This window comes from Hordeum vulgare, chromosome 3H (genome assembly GCF_904849725.1).
Source record: "Hordeum vulgare subsp. vulgare chromosome 3H, MorexV3_pseudomolecules_assembly, whole genome shotgun sequence".
In the NCBI taxonomy this organism is placed as follows: Eukaryota; Viridiplantae; Streptophyta; class Magnoliopsida; order Poales; family Poaceae; genus Hordeum; species Hordeum vulgare.
The window spans coordinates 543,884,056-543,905,923 of record NC_058520.1 but is presented as its reverse complement, the minus strand read 5'-3'; positions in this window follow the sequence as shown (position 1 = coordinate 543,905,923).

Below are 21,868 nucleotides of genomic sequence, written 5' to 3'. Positions count from 1 at the left end.
AGAACTCGTGCTTTGAGCTGCACGGTGCATGGCGACGGTCTTTGCGGAGCACAGGGTCGAGGAAGGCATGCGGCAGCAACAGGAGCAAAGAGCGGTGCCGGGCGGCGCGGGAGCGAAGCACGGAGCTGATGCGGCTGCTGCAGAGCCGCTGCCAGGGCTTTGGCCGGCTCTGTCGGTGAGCTACCAACAAGAGGAAGAGGCCAAGCCTCCAGCGACACTGCGGATAGGAACGGGGCACAAGAGCGACGGCAAACTCAGTGCTACTAGCGAGATTGACGAAGAGGGGGAGGTTGCGCTCTGTCTGAAGTTTGGTCTGAATTAAATTCAGACAGCTTCAGTCACACGCAGATGAGGTACTCAGCAGAAAGAAAACTCTAGCTAGAAAAAGAATTTGATGCTGAAATTTGTAGGGGACCACTCTCATTGGAAGAAAATATGGTGCAAAAAAATTCAGAATTTTTGGTGGAGTTTAAGGCGGGTTTGAATCAAAAATGAGTTTCTGGGTCAAACTTCAGTCACACCAAATTTGATTTTTTCAAACTTGAGGACCCAAAGTTTTTGTTGCAATAGGTTGAGGATTCTAAGGACTACAAACAGCCAAGGTTTGGGGTCAAGATTCCAAAGGAAAAAGGAGGTTCCTTTGAAAAATTCTTTGAGCTCAAACTCATTACAGAAATTCCCATTTTTAGAAATAAAAATAATTGGGGTGATCCAACCCTTCTAAATCTCTGGTAAACTTTCAAAATAAGCTTTGGGATTTGGAGAAGAGTTAAAATATTTAAAAATAGAATGGTGATTAATTCTCTTTGTAGAATTAATAAATAAGCTTATGGAGAAATCCAAATAAAAATAAAAGGAATCCAATTCAAGAGTAAAATAAATATTCTTCAACCATTTCATTCATGAGAAAAGACCAAGAGGATATTTCTGAATTTGTTTGGTGGAGAAGAAGCTCAAAAGTTTTCTCTCATGGAGATTAGCAAGAAAACTTCCAAGTTCTTGTCAAGTGAAAAATTCAAATTTCAAGGAAATCAAGGAAAATAAAAGTTGAAAAATCTTGGGTGTAACAGTTAGCTTCGTCTCGGCACAATGCTACCGCGATGGCGCATGCGAGAGGGGGACATGCCAGACGGACCATACAAGAATCCATTGGCATGACCGATGATTAAACATAGGGGCCGATGGCCGTCGTTTAGGCGGCACAGCGTGGAAACGGCGGCCACGAGAGAAGGGGAGATGTCTTTGAGATTTAGGGGCTCCGTGTGAAGTGATCTTCCCCGCTGATAAAGAGCGCCATGGATGGTCGTCGGCGAGGCAGCATGCTAAGAAAGACGAAGCATGGTGACACAGATGATGGGAGCGGTGCGGTTGATGCGAGCTGGGTGGAGGTACGTGTAAGGAAAGAGAGAAGAACGAGTTTTGGAAGAGCATCCTCGAGCCATTGATCAGGGGAGGAGATTACGGGGCAGATGCGAGTGATTAGCAACTGATTGACGTGATTTGTTTTTTCCAAAAACAAGAGATGGGTTAAGAAGTATCCTGACAATGAGATTCGGACGGAATCGACGGTAGTCAATTGGTCTGATGCATTACCTCCGATCAGACTACAGACTAGAAGAGTTTCCCATTATCAAACGGTGATTAAAGGGAGAAGGTCCGAGCGAACGCAGTCAAAGTGGTCTTTGTTTTACCCCTTGCTGCAACGATCCGCTACGAAGGGAGATGGAGCCTATCACGTCACCCACTAAGGGAGTCTGGGATTCTGGGGTCCCCGGGCGGTCGGTTAGTCAATACCGGGTGGGCCCACTGGGTCGCACTGTAGAAGACCGAGCCTTATGATGACCTCTACTCTGGAAGGAATATCCCGAAGATTGGTGTGTACTTCAAGCTTCGAAAGACTAGGTCGTCTCATATATTCCCAATTATAGTCGGTAGCTTGTAAACCTAGGGTCCCTGGTGTCTATATAAACCAGGGGGGCCTATCCATGTAGAGGAGGCTCAATCATCTAGGGTTTAGCATATATGATCTCGAGGTAGATCTACTCTGTAATCATCTTCATCAATACAATCAAGCAGGACGTAGGGTATTACCTCCATAGGAGGCCCGAACCTGGGTAAACCACTGTCTCCCCCTTCTTCCTACAACCCATCGATCCAAGGTCCACAGTTTGGGCCCCCTACCTGAGATCTGCCAGTTTTGACACCGACATTGGTGCTTTCATTGATAGTTCCACTATTGGATCGCTGAGAAGATCGATGGCTCGCTTAATTCTGAGCGAAAGAATCAACAATGGGGACATCTTTGTCCCTGCGCAGGTTCTCTTGTTCGGCAGCATTACGCTGCGTGCCGGCCCAACCGGACGTCTTGGACAGATTGGAGGTTTCATCCCCGATCAGCAAACAAGGTCAGGGAGTCTTGAACTCCCAACCCATCCATGGACCGATTTGGTTCTCGCAAGAATTCCGTCTTTGGCCGATGAGGTCAAAACCCCTGAAGCTTTAACTTTAGGTCCCGCATTCGGACGTGTTCTCGCATCCCTCTCTTTCGAAGAGTCGGCCCCTAGATCGAATCCTATCGTGACGCCTGGATCACATCAGACGGCTTTGGCCGAGCACGCCTCCCTCATGGCGGCCCCGGAGGTTAACTCTGAAAACCATCCGACGATGTACCAAGACGAGCTCTCGGCGTTAAACGACATGCTCGGCTAGATCCAATCGTTGCACATCTCAACCAGCCCGACCTGCTCCCAGTACGGCTCGGAATATGGGGACTATTACGGCCCACCCACCACCCACTTAGCAACAACCATCGAAGATTTAACCGACGCATTAGACTACGGCTCCGAGGATCTTGAGGGCATGGATGACGAGGCCGATGAACCGAGTCCCACAAATACAGGGCGATGGGCCGCAACTTCCATTTATGATGTCTATATGGTGGACACGCCCGGTAACAACGGTGACCTCCCCCCTTAGCCAAACGATGACAAGTCCGGGGAGGAGAATTCAAAGCGCTGAAAGCAGCATAAGCGTGCTAAGGCGAACAAGAGAAAAGTCTCTGCACAAAGCACTGGGGAAAATAAAACCCTAGAGGACCACGGTAACCTAGGAATTCCAGAACATCCGCTCGAGGATGCGGACAAACCCGAGGAGCAGGACGACCACGATGACATCAACAGGTCGAACAACGATGATTACCTCGCCCTTGTCGACGACTACCCGAAAGACAAAGACTTCACAGTTCCCGATGACCTTGGAGGTCAGGAAGAATTTTGGCAGCTACTCCTAGCCATCGCTCGAAGCTTAAAGGCGAAGGAGCGTCAAATCCAGGCCGAACAAGACACTATAAACAACAGGTGGACCAAGGTACTGGCCATCGAAGAAGAACACGGCCTTGGATGGCCTAATAACAAGAAAAGTTACCCACGTCGTCGACTGCTGCCACAATTCGATGACGAGGCCCTGAAACCTCCATCCCCCAAGCGCACATGTTATGACCAACCTGACCGCCCGCCCTGAGGGCGCGATAGGGTGGCATCGGACGCCGAATACTATCCCGGGCCTCCCCGTGGGAAGGTGAAGGATAAAGCCCACCCTCGTGAGAGAAACAACCTGCGACAGAACCTGGATAACAAGACAGGTCGCAACACGTCCATTTACGGGTCCAGACGGTACTACCGCACTAGATGGGATGGAGAGCCACCTCGGGTCCCCTACTACGCCAGAGATCGGGATTCATACCGGACTCAACCCAAAGCCAACCTGCAGCACAAGATAGACCTGACTAGGGGCGCCGCATGCCCACTATGCTTCACAGATGAAGTAATGCATAATCAATTTCTGGAGGGATTCAAACCCGTCAACATAGAGCAATACGACGGAACTACGGATCCTGTCATGTGGATAGAAGACTTCCTTCTCCACATTCACATGACGAGAGGAGATGATATCCATGCCATCAAATACCTGCCCCTCAAGTTGAAAGGGCCAGCACTGCACTAGTTAAACAGCCTGACCGAGGACTCGATCGAAAGCTAGGAGGAGCTCGAAGAAGCCTTCCTATCCAATTGCGAGGGGGCTACGTCCGACCCCGGATTCATCCGACCTAAGCAATGTCATTCAAAAGACGAGCGAGTCGACCAAACAGTTCTGGAACCGGTTCTTAAAAAAGCAAAACCAAATTGTGGATTGCTCGAACACCGAAGCAATAGCCTCTTTTCGGCAAAACATCTTAGACGAGTGGTTGGCCCGCTAGCTCGGACAGAACCGGCCGAGGACGATGTCCGCCCTCACCTCCCTCATGACCCACTTTTGCGCGGGCGAGGACAACTAGCTAGCTCGGCGTAGCCACAACACGGACGATCCTGGAACCTCTGAAGTTCGGGATGGAAACCACAAGCCGAGGAAAAACAAGAACAAGTGTCGCCTCCGCACTGGCGACGCCGATGACACAACATTAAATGTCAGGATCCGCAGCTCCAAGCCAGGACAACGGAAGAAACCCTTGAAAGGGAACAAAGACGGGCCAACCCAATGGGAAAGAAATTATGGAACGACCCTGTCAAATCCACGTCACCCAAGATAAGCCAGCCACTCACACCAACCATGATTGTTGGGTATTCAAGCAGGTCGGCAAAGGAGCGGCCGAATTACAAGGTCAGAGCCCTTGAAGCGAAGAAGACGAGGAGCCCCGTGGCCTGAACAACGAGGGCCAAAAACAGTTCCCTCCTGAGGTAAAGATCGTACACATGATTTACCTTACTCACATACCCAAGAAGTAGCATAAGCGAGCCCTCCGAGAAGTCTACACCATAGAGCCTATAGCTCCGAAGTATAATCCATGGTCGGCATGTCCGATCACATTTGAATGTAGGGATCATCCGACCAGTATCTGTCACGGAGGGTCGGCCGCCCTCGTCCTCGATCCCATCATAGATGGTTACCACCTTACCAGAGTCCTCATGGACGGAGGACGTAGCCTTAATCTGATTTACGCAGATACGGTGAAAAAGATGGGTATTGGCCCATCCAGAATAAAACCAATCAACACTACCTTTAAAGGAGTGATTCCAGGCGTTGAGGCCTGCTGGTATGGAACCATAACTCTTGAAGTCGTGTTCTAATCACCCGATAACTTCCGAAGTGAGGACTTGATCTTTGACATTGTCCTCTTCCGTAGCGGGCACCACGCAATGCTCGGCTGCGCCGCCTTCGCCCGATTCAATGAGGTGCCTCACTATGCCTATCTCAAGCTCAAGATGTCCGGACCCCGAGAGTCATGGCCATCAACGGAAACACAGAATGATCTCTCCAGACCGAAGAACAAACTGCAACCTTAGCAACTGAAGGCAAACTATCAAGTCACAAGTTGATCAAGCCGTGACGGGCAGGTAAGCGATCCTGAGCTCCATCAAAGAACTCCTCGGCTCCGAACACATAGGGGTACCCCCTCCCACAGCATGTCCCGAGCACCTTCAAGGTTTGTCCCTCGAGTACACAATTCCATTCTCCGAATAATATGGGACGTTGTGGGAACCCCCGAGCAAGTACCATATGCTCGGCTAGACCAAACTATGGTGCTGACTTCTTCTCCGATACCTAGGGGATACCGTAAAGATCCTCCCAAGCATCAAGCTCTATTTCATCGGCCACTTCTCATGGCTCCTCGATTGAAAGCCCGTCTGCCATCTGCAACAACCTTTTAATGAATCCCCCCTTCAACGTTTCGAGCTAATGCATCCAGAAGCCAGGTGTACGTGAAGTCACTCGCAAAAAAGGCTGCAGGGGAGGTGTTGCTTAATTTTGATAGTTTCTTGTGCACAACGGCCCTGGTGCTGAGAATTATGATCCTCGCCGATCTCTGTCACAGATGCTTTTCTTTTAATAAACTTATTCTTATGCATATTTTTCTACTACATGGCGCTGACAGGACAAATTTATTTTATGATTGCCAAAAAAACTGAGAGTGGCTACTAAACCGGGGGCTAGGACACATTTACCGCCCCGAGCACTACACCATCACTCTTTCTTTTATATATGTGCTCGGTTTCTCACGATTTTGCATTACATGCATTCGTTCTGAATTATGTCTTGGGTTTACAGTTAGATTGCCCTGCTCCTGTGCTTACCCCCTCGCGTTCTGCTAATTCGGCTAAAGTGGTAAAGGGAGAATGATACGTCTCCGTCGTATCTATAATTTTTGATTGTTTCATGCCAATATTCTACAACTTTCATATACTTTTGGCAACTTTTTATACTATTTTTGGGACTAACATATTGATCCAGTGCCCAGTGCCAGTTCCTGTTTGTTGCATGTTTTTTGTTTCACAGAATATCCTTATCAAACGAAGTCCAAACGCAATAAAAATTTACGGGGATTTTTTTGGAATATTTATGATTTTTGTGAAGAAGAATCAACGCGAGACGATGCACGGAGTGCCCACAAGCCCACCAGCCGCGACTGGCAGTCTTGTGGCCACTCCTTAAGGCGGTTGGTGCCCTTCTTTCTCCGCAAGAAAGATAATATCCGAAAGAAAATCGTGTTAAAATTTCAGCCCAATCGGATTACGGATCTACGGGAATTTAAGAAACGGTGAAACGCAGAATCTGGGAGCGCAGAAACAGAAGGACACACAGAGAGAGATCCAATCTCGGAGGGGCTCTCACCCCTCCACCGCCATGGAGACCATGGACCTGAGGGGAAACCCTTCTCCCATCTATGGAGGAGGTCAAGTAATAGGAAGAAGGAGGGGGGCTCTCTCCCCCTCTCTCCCGGCGGCGCCGGAACGCCGCCCGGGACATCATCGTGTGATGGCGATCTACACCAACACCTCCGTCAGCTTCACCAACATCTCCATCATCTTCCCCCATCTATATTCAGCGGTTCACTCTCCCGCAACCCGCTGTACCCTCTACTTGAACATGGTGCTTTATGCTACATATTATTATCCAATGATGTGTTGCTATCCTATGATGTCTGAGTAGATTATCGTTGTCCTATCGGTGATTGATGAATTGCTATGATTGGTTTAATTTGCTTGTGGTTATGTTGCTGTCCTTTGGTGCCCATCATATGATCGCGCGCGTGGATCACACCATAGGGTTAGTTGTATGTTGATAGGACTATGTATTGGCAGGCTAGAGTGACAGAAGCTTCAAACCTAGCATAGAAATTGATGCATATGGGTTTTACCTTAATGAACGTTAGTAGTTGCGGATGCTTGCTAATAGTTTCAATCATAAGTGCATATAATTCCAAGTAAGGGATGACATGCTAGCAGAGGCCTCTCCCACATGATACTTGCTATCGATCTAGTAACGTAGTCCATTGCTTAGGGACAATTCCGCAACTCCTACCACCACTTTTCCACACTCGTTAGACACTCGTAGTTGTTTCTTTATCTAACCAGCCCCTAGTTTTATTTACGTGTTCTTTACTTTCTTGCAAGCCTATCCTATCACTCCGACAAAGTACTTCTAGTTTCATACTTGTTCTAGGTAAAGCGAACGTAAAGTGTGCGTAGAGTTGTATCGGTGGTCGATAGAACTTGAGGGAATATTTGTCCTACCTTTAGCTCCTCGTTGGGTTCGACACTCTTACTTATTGAGAAAGGCTACAATTGATCCCCTATACTTGTGGGTTATCAAGACCTTTTTCTAGCGCCGTTGCCGGGGAGCAATAGCGTGGGGTGAATATTCTCGTGTGTGCTTGTTTGCTTTATCACTAAGTAGATTTATTTGCTATTCTAAGTTGTTCTCTATCTTTAGTTATGGATATGGAACACGAAATACCAAAAAAATTAGGTGTACTTGCTACTCATGGAGATGGGGAACCTCCTAAAACCATCGAGGCTCGTTATGTGGAAAATATTATGCAATTCTTTAATAATCCTGAGAAAGCCCCATTCAATTATATAATGGGATACACGTTGGATCAAAGTGAATACTTTAGGGATTATCGCTTGACTCAAAAAGGGAAACTTTTATGGAATCAAATCGATTTGTTGAAATGCTATGCTTGGGAACTATGCAAGAGATATGGTGTTACTTGTTGCTCTAGGATGAAGGCTCCACACCTTCCCTTTTCTTGTGAATTTTAATGATCATAGAACCTTGGCTTCTTATGCTAATGGTATATATGATTACTATGATGTGGAGAAAATAGAAGAGTTTGTTGCTTTTATGGGTGCTTATGAAATTGAGGCTGTGTTTAAAGGGTGTGATGATAATGATGCTCCTCCTTACCGATCTGAAAATTTGGCTATGCTTCGTTATTGTTATACTAATTATGAATATAATGCCCATATTGAACGATTTAAGGAGAAAATCTATGCTGCCCGAGAAGAGACTATTATTTTGCAGGAAACTATGGAAGAAGAAAATGCTGAAATTGTGAGCTCATTAGATGAAAAAGATGAAGAGGAGAGCGAAGAACAAAAGGAGGAAGAGCGGACTAGCTACCCGTGTCCAGCTTCTAATGAGAGTAACTCTTCTACTCATACATTATTTAATTTCCGTTCGTTCTTACCAAAGGATGAATGTTATGATCCCTTGGATCCGTTTGAAATATACCTTTTTGATGAACTTGATGCATGCTATGCTTGTGGCGATGTTGCCAATATGAATGATGCTTATGAAGATGAGCTAGCTATAGTCCCTTATGTTAAACATGATGGTTTTTATGAATATAATATGCATGTGCTTGCTGCTCCTACTTGCAGTTATTATGAGAGAGGAACTACATCTCCACCTCTCTATGTTTCCAATATGATAAAATTGCAAGAAACTGCTTATGCTATGTATTGGCCTTTACTTGGTGTGCATGAATTGTTCCTTTATGACATGCCAATGCATAGGAAGAGATTTAGACTTCCTCATTGCTTGATATATGTTACCTTGTGCTCACTACTAAATTTCAAATCATTGCTAATTAAAATTGGCTTTGATATGCCTTGGGATCCGGGTGGATCCATTACTTGAGCACTTTATGCCTAGCTTAATGGCTTTAAAGAAAGCGCTGCCTGGTAGACAACCCGGAAGTTTTAGACACTCATTTATTTCTGTTGAGTGCCTTTATTTAGTTTCAAAAAAATATAGAGGGGAACTTAAAACTTTTTCAAAAAGAGAAGCGATTGAAAGGTGATGCATTGCGGAAGTGAGGGTCGACGTTGAACACTTGTGTTCATGCTCATGGATACAATGTAGAATTTTTCATGGAAGTTTCTCACAAAAATAATTATCCCCTTGTACAATTCCTTTGTGTTTTTAAAAATAATGTGCCAAGTAAAGCCTTTACGATTAGTTTGGGTGATAGTTGTTTGATCACGCTGAGAAAAGACAGAAACTTTATGCTCACGAAATTAAATTTCATTTTTATTCTGGAAGAGATTTTGAGTTTATTCTTTTTTGCTTCTGATTGATATGCAAATTTTCTAGACGTTCGTAATTTTTCAGATTTTTTGAGATATCAGAAGTATAAGGAATATACAGATTGCTACAGACTGTTCTGTTTTGAAAAATTCTGTTTTCTATGCATTGTTCTCTTATTTTGATGAATCTATGGGTAGTATCGGGGGGTATGAACCAAGGTGAAGTTGGATTACAGTAGATATAATGCTAATATGAATTTAGAATGAGTTCACAACAGTACTTGAAGTGGTGATTTATTTTATTATACTAACGGATCTCACGAAGTTTTGTTGAGTTTTGTGTGTTTGAAGTTTTCAAGTTTTGGGTGACAGCACGATGGATGAAGGAATAAGGAGAGGCAAGAGCCTAAGCTTGGGGATGCCCGAGGCACCCCAAGGTAATATTCAAGGAAGACTCAAGCGTCTAAGCTTGGGGATTCCCCGGAAGGCATCCCCTCTTTCGTCTACAATCTATCGGTAATTTTACTCGGGGCTATATTTTAATTCGTCACATGATATGTGCAAATGCTTGGAGCGTCTTTTGTGTTTATTTTTCCTTTTTCTTTTATACACCATGCTGGTATGAGATAGTCCTTCTTTGGCTTTATAGAATGCTTCTTGTGCTTCACTTATATCTTTTGAAGTTTGGATTGCCTGTTTCCCTACACATAGAAAACCGCCATTTGTAGAATGCTCTTTTGCTTCACTTATATTTGTTAGAGCGGGGCATATATTTTGTAGAAAGAATTAAACTCTCATACTTATACCTATTTAGAGAGTTAACAGGAGTTGGTCATTCACATGGTTAGTCATAAAATCCTACATAAAATTTGTAGATCACTGAATATGATATGTTTGATTCCTTGCAACAGTTTTGTGACATGAATATGTGATATTAGTCATCCTAGTGAGTAATTGTGTATTTTTAGAAATACTTGTGTTAAGGTTTGTGATTCCCGTAGCATGCACGTATGGTGAACCGTTATGTGATGAAGTCGGAGCATGATTTATTTATTGATTGTCATCCTTTGTGTGGAAGTCGGGATCGCGCGATGGTTAACTCCTACCAACCTTTCCCCTAGGAGCATGCGTGTAGTACCTTGTTTCGATGACTAATAGACTTTTGCAATAATTATGTGAGTTCTTTATGACTAATGTTAAGTCCATGGATTATACGCACTCTCACCCTTCCACCATTGCTAGCCTCTCTAGTACCGCGCAACTTTCGCCGGTGCATTACACCCACCATATAGCCTCCCTCAAAACAGCCACCATACCTACCTAGTATGGCATTTTCATAGCCATTCCGAGATATATTGCCATGCAACTACCACCGTTCCGTCTCATGACATGTGCCACCACTTCCATCTTGCCATTGCATGATCGTGAGATAGCTAGCATGATGTTTGCATGGCTTGTCCGTTTTTTGATGTCATTGCTATGCTGGATCATTGTCACGGTACACTATCGAAGGCATTTCATATAGAGTCATCATTGCTCTAAGTATTGAGTTGTAAGTGTGATGATCATTATTAATAGAGCATTGTCCCATGTGAGGAAATAAAAGAGGCCAGCGAAGCCTATATATATATATATATATATATATATAAGAGAGTCTCCTATGTTTTCACTTCCATATATTAGTGGGAAATTTTCATTATATAACTTGGCTTGTATATTCCAATGATGGGCTTCCTCAAAATTGCCCTAGGTCTTCGTGAGCAAGCAAGTTGGGTGCACACCAACTAGTTTCTTTTGTGAGCTTTCATACACTTATAAGCTCTAGTGCATCCATTGCGTGGCAATCCCTACTCACTCACATTGATATCTATTGATGGGCATCTCCATAGCCCGTTGATACGCCTAGTTGATCTGAGACTATCTCCTCCTTTTTTTGTCTTGTCCGCGACCACCATATTCTATTCCACCTATAGTGCTATGTCCATGGCTCACGCTCATGTATTGCGTGAAAGTTGAAAAGGTTTGAGAACACTAAAGTATGAAACAATTGCTTGGCTAAAACCGGGGTTGTGCATGATTTAAATACGTTGTGTGGGGAAGATGGAGCATAGTCAGACTATATGATTTTGTAGGGATAACTTTCTTTGGCCATGATATTTTGAGAAGACATGATTGCTTTGTTAGTATGTTTGAAATATTATTGTCTTTATGTCAAATGATAGACTATTGCTTCGAATCACTCGTGTTTTAGTATTCATGCCATGATTAGATTATATGATCAAGATTATGCTAGGTAGCATTCCACATCAAAAATTGTTTTTTTATCATTTACCTACTCGAGGACCAGCAGGAATTAAGCTTGGGGATATTGATACGTCTCCGTCGTATCTATAATTTTTTATCGTTTCATGCCAATATTCTACAACTTTCATATACATTTGGCAACTTTTTATACTATTTTTGGGACTAACATATTGATCGAGTGTCGAGTGCCAGTTCCTGTTTGTTGCATGTTTTTTGTTTCGTAGAATATCCTTACCAGACGAAGTCCAAACGGAATAAAAATTTACACAGATTTTTCTGGAATATTTATGATTTTTGGGAAGAAGAATCAACGCGAGACGGTGCACGGAGTGCCCTCAAGCCCACCAGCCGCGCCAGGGGGTGGGCCCGCGGCTGGTAGGCTTATGGCCACTCCTTAAGGTGGTTGGTGTCCTTCTTTGGCCGCAAGAAAGATAATATCTGGAAGAAACTCGTGTTAAACTTTCAGCCCAATTGGAGTTACGGATCTCTGGGAATTTAAGAAACGGTGAAACGCAGAATCTGGGAGCGCAGAAACAGAAGGACACAGAGAGAGAGATCCAATCTCGGAGGGGCTCTCGCCCCTCCACCGCCATGGAGACCATGGACCAGAGGGGAAACCCTTCTCCCATCTAGGGAGGAGGTCAAGGAATAAGAAGAAGGAGGGGGCTCTCTCCCCCTATCTCCCGATGGCGCCGGAACGCCGCCCGGGACATCATCGTGTGACGGCGATCTACACCAACACCTCCGTCATCTTCACCAACATCTCCATTATCTTCCCCCATCTATATTCAGCGGTTCACTCTCCCTCAACCCACTATACCCTCTACTTGAACATGGTGCTTTGTGCTACATATTATTATCCAATGATGTGTTGTTATCCTATGATGTCTGAGTAGATTATCGTTGTCATATCGGTGATTGATGAATTGCTATGATTGGTTTAATTTGCTTGTGGTTATGTTGCTGTCCTTTGGTGCCCATCATATGATCACGCGTGCGGATCACACCATAGGGTTAGTTGTATGTTGATAGGACTATGTATTGGCAGGCTAGAGTGACATAAGCTTCAAACCTAGCATAGAAATTGATGCATATGGGATTGAAGGGGGACCAATATATCTTATTGCTATGGTTGGGTTTTACCTTAATGAACGTTAGTAGTTGTGACGCTTGTTAATAGTTTCAATCATAAGTGCATAGAATTCCAAGTAAGGAATGAGATGCTAGCAGAGGCCTCTCCCACATGATACTTGCTATCGATCTAGTAACGTAGTCAATTGCTTAGGGACAATTCCGCAACTCCTACCACCACTTTTCCACACTCGTTAGACACTCGTAGTTTTTTCTTTATCTAACCAGTCCCTAGTTTTATTTACGTGTTCTTTACTTTCTTGCAAGCCTATCCTATCACACCTACAAAGTACTTCTAGTTTCATACTTGTTCTAGGTAAAGCGAACGTAAAGTGTGCGTAGAGTTGTATCGGTGGTTGATAGAACTTGAGGGAATATTTGTCCTACCTTTAGCTCCTCGTTGGGTTCGACACTCTTACTTATCGAGAAAGGCTACAATTGATCCCCTATACTTGTGGGTTATCAAAGAACCACTGCAATTGTAATCCCAGATTCCCTGGTCTTGAAATGCCTGAGTGGAGAAAGCTGAAAACTGACTCTCATAATGAGCGAGAACTGGTCTTCAATCCGAGATTATTTATATAGTCGATAGAGGCTATTCTGTGTCACACGGACGGGTTTGCCATTAAACAAACCCCGCCTTAGTCATTCCGATCTTCGTTTCTTCCAACTACCGCAACAAGGGCTAGGGGCTTGTCATTAGTCCCCGCATTATAAAATTCCTAAGGCTAAGTGGAAGTGATAAAGACTCATAGTCTGATTGCCTCGTTTCCATCCTACACTACCACCTTCGAGCACTGACTAAATCGGCTAAGGGATCTGTACGGACGACGAAACACCCCCAGTAGTATCTACATGGGGGCTGAAGCCGACGACTGGAAACTTTCAGACTAAAACAACCAGAACAGGAATCAAATAAATATAGACATATTAAACTTAGGACATGTCTTGCTTAAAGCAAATTATTCTCGGTTACATCCATGTGTATTTATTCTAGTAATACATCCTTGGAGCATTGCAACTCGATCGCCCGAGCACCCTCCATGGTGGATGCGAAGTAGAGCTCGGGGCGCTTGTGCTCCTTTCCGGCAGGCGGCGGAGCATTAGCCATCTTCAGCGGCCTCAACCCTAGGAAGTGCACCATCTTCCGCGCAAAGGCCATCTGAGCCCCCTCTATACATGTTGAGCGTTGTAGGGCTTCAATCCGAGGTGCGGCCTCGATCATCTTCCACACCAAGGCAAAGTAGCTATTCGGCAGGGGCTCGGTAGGCCACACCCAAACACACAATTCCTTCATAGCCGGTTCGGCCATCGTATGTAATTCAAGGAGCTCCTTCATTAGGTAGCTCAGACTGGGGTTAGCCTTGGGAGCCTCAAACTCAGCCCAGAATAGCCGATGCTCGGCACCCCCGTCGTGAGCCGCAAAGTACTTGGTTGCATGTGTTGCACTCCGCGGGAGGTTGGTGATGTCTACTACACAATATTTTTCTTGTACTCTCGTGTTGGGCCTCCAAGCGCAGAGTTTTGTAGGACAGTAGCAAATTTCCCTCAAGTGGATGACCTAAGTTTTATCAATCCTTGGGAGGCGTAGGATGAAGATGGTCTCTCTCAAGCAACCCTGCAATCAAATAACAAAGAGTCTCTTGTGTCCCCAACAGACCCAATACAATGGTAAATTGTATAGGTGCACTAGTTCGGCGAAGAGATGGTGATACAAGTGTAAGATGGATGGTAGATATAGGTTTTTGTAATCTGAAAATATAAAAACAGCAAGTAAAAAAATAGTAAATAGCGAGCAAAACATTGTATAAATGCTTGGAAACAAGGCCTAGGGTCCATACTTTGACAAGTGCAAGTTCTCCCAACAATACTAACATAGTTGAATCATATATAAATCCCTCACGTGCGACAAAGAGTTGACTCCAAAGTCAAAAATAGCGGAGAGAAAACAACCAAAAAGTTATCTTTTCTGATCAATCTAATGAGCTATCCCTATAAGTGTCACGAACAACCCTAGAGTTCATACTAAAATAACACCTTAAGATACACATCAACCAAAACGCTAATGTCACCTAGATACTCAAATGTCACCACAAGTACCCATGGCCTTGATTATATGATATGCATCACACAATTTCAGATTCATCATGTTCAATTCAACACAAATACCTTTAAAGAGTGCCCCAAAGTTTCTACCGGAGAGTCAAGACAACAACATGTGCCAACCCCTATGCATAGATTCGCAAGGTCACGGAACCCGCAAGTTGACCACCAAAACATACATCAAGTGGATCAATAGAACACCCCATTGTCACCACCGATATCCCATCACAAGACATACATCAATTGTTCTCAAATCCATAAAGACTCAATCCGATGAGAAAACTTCAAAGGGAAAACTCAATTCATCACAAGAATATAGAGAGGGGAAAACTCCATATGATTCAGGTATATTAATAAAGCTCACGATACATCAAGATCGTTCCATCTCAAGAACACAAGAGAGAGAGAGAGAGAGAGAGAGAGAGATCAAACATATAGCTACTGGTACATACCCTCAGCCCCGAGGGTGAACTACTCCCTCCTCGTCATGGAGATCGCCGGGATGATGAAGATGGCCTCCGGTGATGGTTTCCCCGTCCAACAGGGTGCCAGAATAGGCTCGTGATTGGGTTTTCGTGGCTTTGGAGGCTTGCGATGGCGGAACTCCCGATCTAGGTTTCTTTCTGGAGCTTTCTTGATTTATAAGAATTTTTTGGGTCAGTCTCACGTCAAGGCGGTGCCCAAGGGGCCCACAAGACAGGGGGCACGCCCTAGCCAGGTCATAGATCCCCTCTGGTTGATTGTTTTGCCAGTATTTTTTATATTTTCGAAAAATATTCTTCGTAAATTTTCAACTCATTCCGAGAACTTCTATTTCTGCACAAAAACAACACCACGGTAGTTCTGTTGAAAACAACGTCAGTCTGGGTTAGTTTTAATCAAATCATACCAAAATCATATAAAATTATTATAAACATGGCATGAATACTTCATAAATTATAGATACGTTGGAGTCGTATCAGTTGGTGAATGCGCCCGCGGAACACCATATCCGCATAAGATAGGCAAATCGGTTCCCACCAAAGGCACACTGGAGTAAGTATGGCTTATGGTACTTCTCAAACAACATCGCCAGAAATTGACACGTTGACGGAGACTTGCTTGCGTTGGTTTTTCCCTTGAAGAGGAAAGGGTGATGCAGCAAAGGAGCAGTAAGTATTTCCCTTAGTTTGAGAACCAAGGTATCGATCCAGTAGGAGGGTCTCGTCAAGTCCAGAGTACCTGCGCAAACACAAACGAGCTTGCACCCAATGCTTCAAAGGGGTTGTCAATCCCTTCAAGATTGTTTGCAAAGTGAGATCTGAAGGCGGAAAGTGCAAAGAAGTAAAAAGTGTAAGGCTGAAAATATGGTGTGGATTAGACCCGAGGGCCATAGTGTTCATTAGAGGCTTCTCTCAAAATAGCAAATGTCATGGTGGGTGAACAAATTACTGTCGAGCAATTGATAGACCCGCACAAAGTCATGAGGATATCTAAGGCAATGATCATGCATATAGGCATCACGTCTGAGACAAGTAGACCGATACTTTCTGCATCTACTACTATTACTCCACACATCGACTGCTATCCACCATGCATCTAGTGTATTGAGTTCATGACGAACAGAGTAACGCCTTAAGCAAGATGATATGATGTAGAGGGATAATCTCAAACCAATGATGAAAACCCCATATTTTTACCCTTGATGGCAACAACACGATGCGTCCTCGCTACCCCTTCTGTCACTGGGTGAGGTCACCGCACGGTATGAACCCAAAACCAAGCACTTATCCCATTGCAAGAATCATAAATCTAGTTGGCCAAACAAAACCCACAACTCGAAGAGAATTACAAGGATATGAAATCATGCATAAGAGAGATCAGAAGAAAATCAAATAAGATTCATAGATAATTTGATCATAAATCCACAATTCATCGGATCTCGACAAACACACCGCAAAAGAAGATTACATCGGATAGATATCCATGAAGATCATGGAGAACTTTGTATTGAAGATCCAAGAGAGAGAAGAAGCCATCTAGTTACTAGCTATGGACCCGTAGGTCTATGGTGAACTACTCACGCATCATCGGAGATGTCATGGTGTTGATGAAGAAGCCCTCCGTATCCGAATCCCCCCTCCGGCACGGCACCAGAACGTGCCCCAGATGGGATCTTGCGGAGATAGAAGCTTACGGTGGCGGAAAAGTACTTTCGATGATCTCTTGATTTTTTGTGGAATTTTTGGGGATATATAGGCGCAAAACCTAGGGCAAAGGGGCCTTAGGGAGCCCACAAGCCAGGGGGCCGCGACCTCCCCCCTGGCCACGCCATGAGGGCTTGTGGGGTCCCTGGTGGGCCCCTGCCCTGATTCTCCGGCTCTCCGATTTTTTCTGTTCCGGAAAAAAATTTAGCAGTTTCATTCTTTTTGGACTCCGTTCAAAATTCTGCTGTGAAAGGGGTCAAAAACATGGAAAAAACAGGAACTGGCACTTGGCACTGAGTTAATAAGTTAGTCCCAAAAAATATATAAAAGGCATGCAAAACATCCAAAGTTTGACAAGATAATAGCATGAAACCATCAAAAATTATAGATACGTTGGAGACGTATCAAGCATCCCCAAGCTTAACTCCTGCTCATCCTCGAGTAGGGAAGTGATAAAGAATGAATTTTTGATGTGGAATGCTACCTAGAATAGTTGTCCTTTGCAACTTCTTTCACGTGACATGAATGTTCAGATCCGTAAGATTCGAAACAATATTTTGCTATTGACATGAAAACAATAATACTTCAAGCAAACTAGCAAGGTAATCATGAACTTTCAAAATAACAAGGCAAAGGAAAGTTATCCCTACAAAATCATATAGTCTGGCTATGCTCCATCATCCTCACAGAACTAATGTAAATCATGCACAACCCCGGTATTGGCCAAGTAATTGTTTTCGCACTCTTACTTTCTCAAACTTTTTATAACTATCACGCAATACATGAGTGTGAGCCATGGATATAGCACTATAAGTGGAATAGAGTGTGGTGGTGGTTGTGAGACAAAAAGGAGGAGATGGTCACATTGACTCGGCGTATCAAAGGTCTATGGAGATGCCCATTAATAGATATCAATGTGAATGAGTAGGGATTGCCATACAAGAGATGCACTAGAGCTATAAGTATGTGAAAGCTCAAAAGGAGGACTAGTGGGGTTGCATCCAACTTGCTTTCTCACGAAGACCTAGGGAAATTTTGAGGAAGCCCATCATTGGAATATACAAGCCAAGTTATTTAATAAAGATTCCCACTAGCATATGGTGGTGACGAAACGAGAGGCTCTCAATCATGAAGAACATGGTGCTATTATGAAGCACAAGTGTGGAAAAGGATAGTAGCATTGTCACTTCTCTCTTGTTCTCTCTCTTTTTTTTATTTGGGCTCTTGGGCCTCTTTTTTCTCTTTTTTATTTTTGGGCTCTTTGCCCTCCTTTTTTTATTTCCTCACATGGGACAATGCTCTAATAATGATGATCATCACACTATTATTTACTCACAGCTCAAAGCTCAAAATGATGACGACTCTATAGGAAATGCCTCCAGCAGTGTACCGGGATGTGCAACGATCTAGCGTGGCGTATGACGTTGAAACATCTCGCTAGCTATCTTACGATCATGCAATGGCAATATGAGAGTGACGGCACAAGTCATGAGACGGAACGGTGGGAGTTGCATGGCAATATATCTCGGAATGGCTATGATAATGCCATAGTGGGTAGGTATGGTGGCTGTTTTGAGGAAGGTGTTGGAATTATGCCCTAGAGGCAATAATAAATGTATAGTTATTATTATAATTCCTGTATCAAGATAATAGTTTATTATCCATGCTATAATTGTATTGAATGAAGACTCATTTACATGTGTGGATACATAGACAAAACACCGTCCGTAGCATGCCTCTAGTTGGCTAGCCAGTTGATCGATGATAGTCAGTGTCTTCTGATTATGAACAAGGTGTTGTTACTTGATAACTGGATCACGTCATTGGGAGAATCACGTGATGGACTAGACCCAAACTAATAGACGTAGCATGTTGATCGTGTCATTTTGTTGCTACTGTTTTCTGCGTGTCAAGTATTTATTCCTATGACCATGAGATCATATAACTCACTGACACCGGAGGAATGCTTTGTGTGTATCAAACGTCGCAACGTAACTGGGCGACTATAAAGATGCTCTACAGGTATCTCCGAAGGTGTTAGTTGAGTTAGTATGGATCAAGACTGGGATTTGTCACTCCGTGTGACGGAGAGGTATCTCGGGGCCCACTCGGTAATACAACATCACACACAAGCCTTGCAAGCAATGTAACTTAGTGTAAGTTGCGGGATCTTGTATTACGGAACGAGTAAAGAGACTTGTCGGTAAACGATATTGAAATAGGTATGCGGATACTGACGATCGAAACTCGGGCAAGTAACATACCGAAGGACAAAGGGAATGACATACGGGATTATACGAATCCTTGGCACTGAGGTTCAAACGATAAGATCTTCGTAGAATATGTAGGATCCAATATGGGCATCCAGGTCCCGCTATTGGATATTGACCGAGGAACCTCTCGGGTCATGTCTACATAGTTCTCGAACCCGCAGGGTCTGCACACTTAAGGTTCGACGTTGTTTTATGCGTATTTGAGTTATATGGTTGGTTACCGAATGTTGTTCGGAGTCCCGGATGAGATCACGGACGTCACGAGGGTTTCCCGAATGGTCCGGAAATGAAGATTGATATATAGGATGACCTCATTTGATTACCGGAAGGTTTTCGGAGTTACCGGGAATGTACCGGGAATGACGAATGGGTTCCGGGAGTTCACCGGGGGGGGGGGGGCAACCCACCCCGGGGAAGCCCATAGGCTTTGGGGAGACACACCAGCCCTTAGTGGGCTGGTGGGACATCCCCAAGGGGGCCTATGCGCCAAGAGAAAGAAATCAAAGGAAAAGAAAAAAAAAGAGGGAAGAAGTGGGAAGGGAGGGGGACTCCTCCCACCAAACCAAGTCCAACTCGGTTCGGGGGGGGGGAGTCCTCCCCCCCTTGGCTCGGCCGACCCCTTGGGAGTCCCTTGGACCCCAAGGCAAGGTCCCCCTCCCTCCTCCTATATATATGGGGCTTTTAGGGCAGATTTGAGACGACTTTCTCACGGCTGCCCGACCACATACCTCCATAGTTTTTCCTCTAGATCGCGTTTCTGCGGAGCTCGGGCGGAGCCCTGCTGAGACGAGATCATCACCAACCTCCGGAGCGCCGTCACGCTCCCGGAGAACTCTTCTACCTCTCCGTCTCTCTTGCTGGATCAAGAAGGCCGAGATCATCGTCGAGCTGTACGTGTGCTGAACGCGGAGGTGCCGTCCGTTCGGTACTAGATCGTGGGACTGATCACGGGATTGTTCGCGGGGCGGATCGAGGGACGTGAGGACGTTACACTACATCAACCACGTTCTCTAACGCTTCTGCTGTACGATCTACAAGGGTACGTAGATCACTCATCCCCTCTCGTAGATGGACATCACCATGATAGGTCTTCGTGCGCGTAGGAAATTTTTGTTTCCCATGCGACGTTCCACAACAGTGGCATCATGAGCTAGGTTCATGCGTAGATGTCTTCTCGAGTAGAACACAAAAGGTTTTGTGGGCGGTGATGTGCGTTTTGCTGCCCTCCTTAGTCTTTTCTTGATTCCGCGGTATTGTTGGATTGAAGCGGCTTGGACCGACATTACTCGTACGCTTACGAGAGACTGGTTTCATCGTTACGAGTAACCCCCTTTGCTCAAAGATGACTGGCAAGTGTCGGTTTCTCCAACTTTAGTTGAATCGGATTTGACCGAGGAGGTCCTTGGATGAGGTTAAATAGCAACTCATATATCTCCGTTGTGGTGTTTGCGTAAGTAAGATGCGATCCTACTAGATACCCTTGGTCACCACGTAAAACTTGCAGCAACAAAATTAGAGGACGTCTAACTTGTTTTTGCAGGGTATGATTGTGATGTGATATGGCCAACGATGTGATGTGATATATTGGATGTATGATATGATCATGTTGTAATGGAAATATCGACTTGCACGTCGATGGTACGGCAACCGGCAGGAGCCATAGGGTTGTCTTTATACTAACATATGTGCTTGCAGATGCGTTTACTATTTTGCTAGGATGTAGCTATAGTAGTAATAGCATAAGTAGCACGACAACCACGATGGCAACACGTTTATGGATGATCATGGTGTGGCGCCGGTGACAAGAAGATCGTGCCGGTGCTTTGGTGATGGAGATCAAGAAGCACGTGGCCATATCATGTCACTTATGAATTGCATGTGATGTTAATCCTTTTATGTACATTATTTTGCTTAGAACGACGGTAGCATTATGAGGTGATCTCTCACTAAAATTTCAAGACGAAATTGTGTTCTCCCCGACTGTGCACCGTTGCTACAGTTCGTCATTTCGAGACACCACGTGATGATCGGGTGTGATAGACTCAACGTTCACATACAACGAGTGCAAAACAGTTGCGCACGCGGAACACTCGGGTTAAGCTTGACGAGCCTAGCATGTGCAGACATGGCCTCGGAACACATGAGACCGAAAGGTCGATCATGAATCATATAGTTGATATGATTAGCATAGGGATGCTTACCACTGAAACTATACTCAACTCACGTGATGATCGGACTTGGGATAGTGTAAGTGGATCATGAACCACTCAAATGACTAGAGAGATGTACTTTTTGAGTGGGAGTTTAGCATATAATTTGATTAAGTTGAACTCTAATTATCTTGAACATAGTCTAAGTCCACTTTGAATATATTTGTGTTGTAGATCATGGCTCACGCAAGTGTCATCCTGAATTTTAATACATTCCTAGAGAAAGCTAAGTTGAAAGATGATGGAAGCAACTTTGTAGACTGGGCTCGTAATCTTAAGCTAATCTTACAAGC